This window comes from Pteropus alecto, unplaced genomic scaffold, assembly GCF_000325575.1.
Source record: "Pteropus alecto unplaced genomic scaffold, ASM32557v1 scaffold276, whole genome shotgun sequence".
NCBI lineage: Eukaryota > Metazoa > Chordata > Mammalia > Chiroptera > Pteropodidae > Pteropus > Pteropus alecto.
The window spans coordinates 3,363,611-3,371,222 of NW_006438074.1; the positions used below are offsets into that span (position 1 = coordinate 3,363,611).

Sequence of the window (7,612 nt, forward strand, 5' to 3'; positions counted from 1 at the left end):
TCCTGCTGACTTATTTTTTAGATTTGATTGATTGCTTTATCACTTTATTGAGATATATTTCACATACCTTAAAATTCACCTATGTAAATGTATATAGTTCAGGGATTTTTAGTAAATCCACAGATTTGCACAAACATCACCACTATCTAATCTTAAAAGATTTTTATCATCCCCCCAAAAGAACCCCTGTACCTATTAGCAATCATTTCCTATTTTCCCCAGTCCTGGGTAACCACTAATCTATTTTCTATCTCTATGGATTGGGCTATTCTGGACATTTCACATAAATGAATTCATACAATATATAGTCTGTTTTGACTAGCTTCTTTCACGTAGCATAAAATTTTCAAGAGTCATCCATGTTGTGTCATGTTATCAGTTCTTCATTCTTTTTCTTATTGCCAAATAATATTCTATTGTATAGGCATACTACATTTTTGTTTATCCATTTATCAGTTGATGGGCATTTGAGCTGTTTCCACTTTTGGGCTATTATGGATAATGCTACAATGAACAGTTGTGTATATAACTTTTGTGTAGATATATGTTTTCAATTTTCTCAGGTATATATCTAGGAGTAGAATTAATTGCTGGGTTGTATGGTAACTCTGTTTAACTTTTTGAGTAACCGCTAAATTTTTTTCCACATAATTTTACACCATTTTATATTCCTAGCAGCAAATTAGCACAAGTGTTCTAATTTCTCCACATCCTCACCAACACTTATTGTTGAATATTGTTTTACTTTAGCCATCCTAGTGTGTATGAAGTGTTATTAATTGTGTGTGTGTGTGTATGTATGTGTTTAAACTGTGGTTTTGATTTACATTTCCTTAATGATTAATGATATAGAGCATCTTTTCATGTGCTTTTTGGCTATTCGTATACTTCTTTGCAGAAATGTCTATTCACATTTTTTTCTCATTTTGGCTATTCTCAGTCCCTTGCTTTCCATATGAGTTTTAGGATGAGCTTGCCAGTTTCTACAAAAATCCATCTGGAGTTTTGATTGAACCTGTAGGTCAATTTTGGAGAGTACTGCCAAATTTAAGAATGTTAAGTGTTCTGATCCATGAACATGGGATATCCTTCCATTTATTCAGATCTTTAATTTATTTTAACAATGTTTTGTGTTTCCAGTACAAGTCTTATGCTTCTTTTGTTAAATATAGTCCAAAGTATTTTTATGCTTTTTGTTGCTATTATATATGAGATTGTTTCATTTCTTAATTTCATTTTTGGATTATTTACTGCTTATATATAGGAATAGACTTATTTTTTTTTTGTATTGATTTTGTATCCTGCTATCTTGCTGAACTCTTTTGTTAGTTCTAATAGTTTGTGGTGGATTCCTTAGGATGTTCTATATATATAAGATCCTGCCATTTATAAAGAGAGATAGTTTTAATTCTTCCTTTTTGATCTGGATGTCTTTTTCTCGCTTAATTGCCCTGGCTAGAACTCCAGTAAAATGTTGAATGGAAGTGCCATGAAGGGGACATCCTCGTCTTATTCCTAGTCTCAAGGTAAAAACATTCAGCTTTTTCCATTAAGTATGACGTAACCTGTGGGTTTTTTTGTAGATGGTCTTTATAAGGTTGGGGATATTCTTTTCTATGCCTGGTTTGTGCGGTGTTTTTATCATGGAAGGGTGTTCAGTTTTGTCAAAGGTTTTTTTCTGGGTCTATTGATCAGGTGGTTTTTGTACTTTATTAATACCTAGAATTATATTAACTGATTTTCAGATTTAAACCCAAACTTGTATTTCTGGGATAAATTCACATGGTCATAGTGTATACTCCTTTTTATATGTTGCTGGATTCAATTTGTTAGTATTTTGTTGAGGGTTTTTACAGCTATATTTAGAAGGAATATTGGACCGTAGCTTTCTTTTCTTATAATGTCTTATCTGGTCTTGATATAGGGTAATATACAGCCTTATAGAATGAGTTGGGAAGTGCTAGTTGATATTATTCCACTCTGGTATCTTTGGAGCCACTTATGCCTCAGTTTTCTGATCTGTGAAACAGGGATAATAATACCTGCCCCTCCCTTCTGCCCCTGGCTGTTAAGGACCAAAGAGTTAATATCCTCAAGCTTTGAAGGCCTGGGTGCGGGGAGGAGCCGCGTAAATAGAGTATTGTTGTGCTAGTGAATGATCTGGCTTTGTTTGTGTGTCTTCAGTATTTGACTTCCTGCAGTTAGTGTCCCCTGTGTTTAATTGCTGGAGATATTTGCATGTCCCCAGCTGTGTGGCATTCACCTGCCTGGCTGCGGCCTCAGTCCCCACCCAGAGGGGACCTGCTGAGTTGGGTGGGAAGCAGCATTTCCTCTGTTAGGGGCCTCCCAGGAATCAGGAATGATAGAAATGCAGAAAGTATGACCCACACACGGAACTGGTTCTGAATAGGACGTTTATTGGAGAGGTTTTGCAGGAGGCGCAGGCGCTTTAATTCCCGAGGCCGTTGGTGGCGGCTCGCTGCTCGCCCCAAGCCTGTTAACTGCTTATCTGCCGGTGGGAAGAATGCAGCTCCCCGGCCCCACACGGCCTTCTTGGTGCTCAGATGGGAGCCCTTTTGAGAAAAGCAGTAGGTACCCAGCTGGGGCCAGGCCAGGGGTGCGAGTGGGGTGTGACCAGGACTTTTTCAACTCCAAGCCTCCAAGACTTGCCAGACTCCCCCATGAAACCTGGCCAGCCACAGGCTTTGGGGCAAAAGGTAGGTTTCTCTCTTGGGGGTTTAGAAACTGAGTTCCTCACAGGTGCAGGTATAAGATAGCTAGTCCTTTTTATTCTGCCTGGCTTCTTCTAGTGGATTTGTCCATCATGGCTGGGTAAGAGCAAGACAGTCCTGTGTTCCTCTTGAAGGTGACTGAAAATGGTTCTGCTGGGAGCTTGGGTGGGGGGGTCTTCTGATCTCTGAACGTTCAGAGTTGGGTGTTTAGAGAAGAGGCAGTTCTGGAGGGACCTAGCATGCACACGCACTGGGAAAAGCAGAGTTAATCTCCTACTTCTTTCTGAAGTTTCCTTTTCCCAGAATCCACAGAGGGTGGATTTTATTTTAGATAAAATCAAGTAGTGGCACGTGGATCACATGAAGGAAGTTCTCCCCCACCCTGCCTGCCCCTGATGGATCCCACCAGGCAAGGGCGGTGCTCACACCGGTGTGCATCACTTCCAGAGCTCTGGGCAGCAGGAACGAGGAGGTCAGGGGGCAGATCCTGACTTGACTATGTCTTTCAGCCTTGAATCAAGGCCTTGCTTTTCCAGGAGCAGGACTCTGCTGCCTGAGCCAAGCTGCTCAATGCCACGTGTACCCTCTCACCCCAGAGTCTGGGGTTTGGTGATTGCTGCCTCTCCTGTCCTCATTCTGGTCTGTGTGACCTCTCTGTTGAGGGAGAAAGCTCCTTTCCTTCCCCCTGGGAACTGGTTGGATGAGTTTCCTGGGCCTCCTTGCTGAGGCCCCTTAGAAGAAAAGGCAGGGACTTGAGGGGGTGGGGGTAGGGCAGGTGCTATGGGGTGGAGAGGGGCCCTCCTGGGCTCTGTGGGACAGGGATCTGTGAGGAGTACGAGAAGTGCAGTGCGGGAGGCTGGCTGCCTTTGAGAACTGACCTTACGTGAGTCTATGAGGTCTGCCTTGGAAATCAAAGTTCAGACTTCTGTGGCTCAGGTACCAGGCCCAAGGTCAGTATCCAGGAGCCTGAGGGAGTGCTCGCTGGAGCTCTTCTCTTGCTGTAGTGCACGAGGAATGGGAAGCGCCAGGGCAGTTTGACCAACTGAAGCAGTTCACAAAAGGGAGCTGCTTGCATGTACAGACTATTTTGGGTCTGGTAGCTCATACTTAGAATTGGAGAGGAAGTTGTATTTGGGGGAGCCATCCTGCCGGCAGCCTTGCCCCCTAATGCTAACTTGCTTAGGGAGGGAAAGTGAGAATTTGGGGAAGGGAAAATTGCTCAGGTGGTAAGATGTACGCTCCCCAGCCCAATGGGAGCTACTGGCCTGAAATCCCAAATAGGAGAGTCCTTTCCCGTTCAACCCTGTGTCTCAGTTTTCTAGAGTAGGTGTTCTCATCCTGCTTTTAGAACCATTTAAGTCACATGTAGCTTCATGTTTATTTGGAGCTTTGTTTCTTTTCCCTTCACAGGAGTTGGAATAGGTCTCATTCTTCTTTCTAGCAGATGTTCCCTAGTCTAGTGGTTCCCAACCTTTCTGGCACCAGGGACAAGTGCTCCTAATGCCTGATGATCTGAGGTGGAGCTGAGGCGGTGATGCTAGTGCTGGGGAGCGGCTGCAAATACAGATGAAACTTCCCTTGCTTGCCTGCCTCTCACCTACTGTGCAGCCTGGTTCCTAACAGGCCACGGACTGGTACTGGTCTGCGTTGGGGTTGGTGACCCCTGCCCTAGTCTCTCTCTTTCTCTTCCTTGAAGCTCTCTATGACCTTCTTGGCCCTGTGAATTCTTCTTGAACACTCTGGTTATATGGACACCTACTGCCACAGCCCCATCTGGCAGTTTGTACTTTCTAGTCCACATTCTTACACCTCATCTCAAAGAGCTCTGTCTCCATCTGTCTTGGTAGTTGTTCCTCCAGGACTGGCCCAGGTGTGTCCTTCCCCACAAAGCCGCTGCCGATTCCTTCAGTCTGTCCTCAGCCTGCCTTCTGAGAAGCCTCTTGCTGCCAGCCGCCCAGGTCTTTGAGTGAGCCATGTCCTTTTGGGACTCAACTTTCCCATGCAGCTGCCTTTGCATTAAATGCCCTCCGGTCTCTTCTTCACCTAGCAAAAACTCGCTCATTATTGAAGACCCAGCTAAAATGTCACCTCCTTTTTAAAATCTGCCTGGGTCCCCCAGGTAGCACTAGGTACTCTTAACAGTTTATGTATTCTTCTGTACCAGCATTCAAGGCACTGCTTTGAGGATAATCTATTTATATGGCTCTTTGTCCTTCTAGAATCCAGTTCCTCAAAGGGACAATGTCTTATTTCGGTACCCCTAGGACCTAGCAGGCATCATGCTCTGAACTGAAGGCAATCTTGAACTTCCATAGTGCACATGACACGACTCTTTACCTCCTTTTGTTATTGATGCACTTGTCTTGCTCTTTCCTCCTGATAAAATATCAGCTCTCTGGAGCACGTTCTGTGTGTGACTTATTTTTGTATCTCCCACAAGCCTGCCACAATGTCTTTGTTCTTGCGGGTGCTTGAATAGAGTTGTCTGGGGAATTCTGAAGCTCATGACTTATGCAAGAAGGGCAGTAGTGTTATCCCTAAAGAGAGCGATGTTGCAACACCAGTCACTCACTGCCTTGCTCTTTATATCCAGCTAGTTAGCAGGGCTAAGACTGGTTTTGAGTGGTGCTGGTCTGAGCCTCTGGACTCATTCATACACATTCTACTGCTTTCTCCTCTTTGATATTCCCTGTGACTTAGAAAATGGGTGAACCGCAAGGTTTTTCCCAGTACCTTGCATCCTCATCTTACGTCCTGGATCTCTACATGTCCACCCTGAAGCTGAATTTTGTCTTTTAAGCTCAAGGACCAGTATCAAGGGTGGTTTTTATTGATCATTTATTTGTGCTTTTGCTATCTCACGTTACCTCAAATTCTGTTCCTGCTCAGGCCTGTTGTCCCCCATGGCTCTGTTCCTCTCCAGCTCCTCACAGTACATGCCATTCTCCCTGTGGAGCTCTGAGGAATGTGCCCTGCCCGCTACAGCACAGGACTCTGGCTCATTTATACTTCATCTTCTGGTCTGACTTTCTGTTGGTCGTGGATATCAGACTGTTTTTTTTTCCAGCTGAATTGCTTTGTATTCACCCTTAAAAGATCTTGGTTGGAATTGACGTTGTGATCATAGATGATGGATGGTTGGTGGCAGAGGGTTAGGTCATGTCGGTTCACCAAGTTTAACATATATCTTTATTATTAATTGCAAATGTGGTCAACATTTTAGGCTCAAATTAGAAAAATCTCTTATCCTGGTTGCTTGTGAAAGAACCATTTATTCATTATCACCATTATTGCTGCCGTTTCTGGTGGTCTTACTGTGTGTCAGATGTACAAATTGCTTTACTTATATCATCTCTATCTCGGAGATCAGTGAGGTTGGTACTGTTGCTGTGCTCATTTTGCATGTGAGGAACTTGAAACTTGGTGAGGTTAAGTGACTTGCCCAAGGCCACCCACAGCCAATAAAGTGGAGGAGCTGGGATTTAAGCCAGGTCTGCCTGACTCTAAAGCCTGTAGATCCATTTAGTGCATTTAATCTCTGGGCTCCCTGGACTCTCATGCACACGCATGTTTGGATATTATCTCCTCTGCTGAGAACTCGGGGACCTAATGGGGCCTCTCTGTTTCCACTTAGGTTCCCGGTGAGATTTTCTAGTGTCTTTGAACCTGATGTAATAGTAAATGCTGCAGCTCTTAAAGGTGTGACTCCTGTTTCCTTCCTTTCCCAACCCCAGCCAAGAGGCCTCAATTCAAGCAGCTCCCACTGTGGGGGTAGGGGACAACATGATGGCTAATTGGCTGGGTTACATCTCTGAGTTTTGCTGATAAGAAGAGGTGGTTCTATGAGCCTTTTTGACCTAGAGATGAGAGAGGTGGGGCCTCTGGGAACATTGGATCTGTCTGTGACTTCTAGCACCGTCTTTTGGCTACTCCGTCTTCTGGGGACATTGTGTCATTTCCCTGTTTAATGACAAGTAGTTCTAGGAACCAAGTTGACTACCCTGGCTGTGAGCAACAGCAATTTCTAATCAACAGTAATTGCTCTCATTTGCCTTTAGTATGGGTCTATGTCAAATCTCCTGCAGATTGCTTTTCCTTCTCTGAACTCCAAAGTGGTCCCTTGGCTGCTTTGCCTCTCCTTCCAGTTTTTTTATGACTGGTCACTTAATATGTGGCATGTCAGGGCAAGTGTGCCCCTGCTCTAGTCCTTTGTCTGGGGCCAAGTCAGACAGGACTGGCGGGGTGAATGAGCAGTCACCGCTAGCTCGTGGGTGCTTCTTGGCTAATGGGAAACTTGCTGGCAGTGACTAATGTGGAAACCCATTAGTCTAGGAAGAACTGGCTCAGGTTTTGACTTCTATCACTGTTTACCTTTCACCTGACTGAGGAAAGTGGTGAGAGGTGCTCCAGGCACAATCTGCAGCCCTTTCAGCAGGCACTTATCGAGCATTGCCCTCTGGGGGTAAAGGAAGACTTTGGGAAAGAAGGCCCAGCCCACTGGGTTTTACTGTTTAGTCCAGGAGAAAAGCTTGCACATATACACCCCCAAGGACCAGTGTTTAAGCGATACTCAGGGTCATTAGAATTTAAAGAAGTGTTTAGTATTGGTGTCCTACGTCTGCTGTAACAAACTTCACAAACTTGGTGGCTTAAAACAACCTACATTTATGACGTTTCGGTTCTGGAGGTCAGAAGTTAGCCTTGGGTCCCCAGGGCTGTGTTCCTTCTGGAGGCTCCAGGGGAGAAATTGTTTTCCTGTATTCTCTAGCTTCTTAAGGCTGCCTAGGGCCTTTGGTGGTCCATTTCCTCCATCTGCAAAGCCAGCAGCGTAGCATTTTCCAGTCTCTTTCTCTCTGTCCCTCTGTTTTTGTTGTCACATC

At 44.6% G+C, this 7,612-nt stretch overlaps 1 protein-coding gene across 7 annotated transcripts in view; it reads left to right on the top strand.

Annotated features, from left to right (window-relative positions):
* PLEKHG3 (pleckstrin homology and RhoGEF domain containing G3) overlaps nt 1-7,612 on the top strand; it is a 37,565-nt gene that overhangs the window by 8,335 nt on the left and 21,618 nt on the right. The window contains exon 3 of one of the 7 annotated variants that reach the window (XM_025049103.1): nt 1,460-1,526. The exons of the other annotated variants lie outside the window; for them this stretch is intronic. The gene's annotated coding sequence lies outside the window, so the exon portion shown is untranslated. The remainder of the gene's footprint in view (nt 1-1,459; nt 1,527-7,612) is intronic. 7 annotated transcript variants of the gene reach the window in all.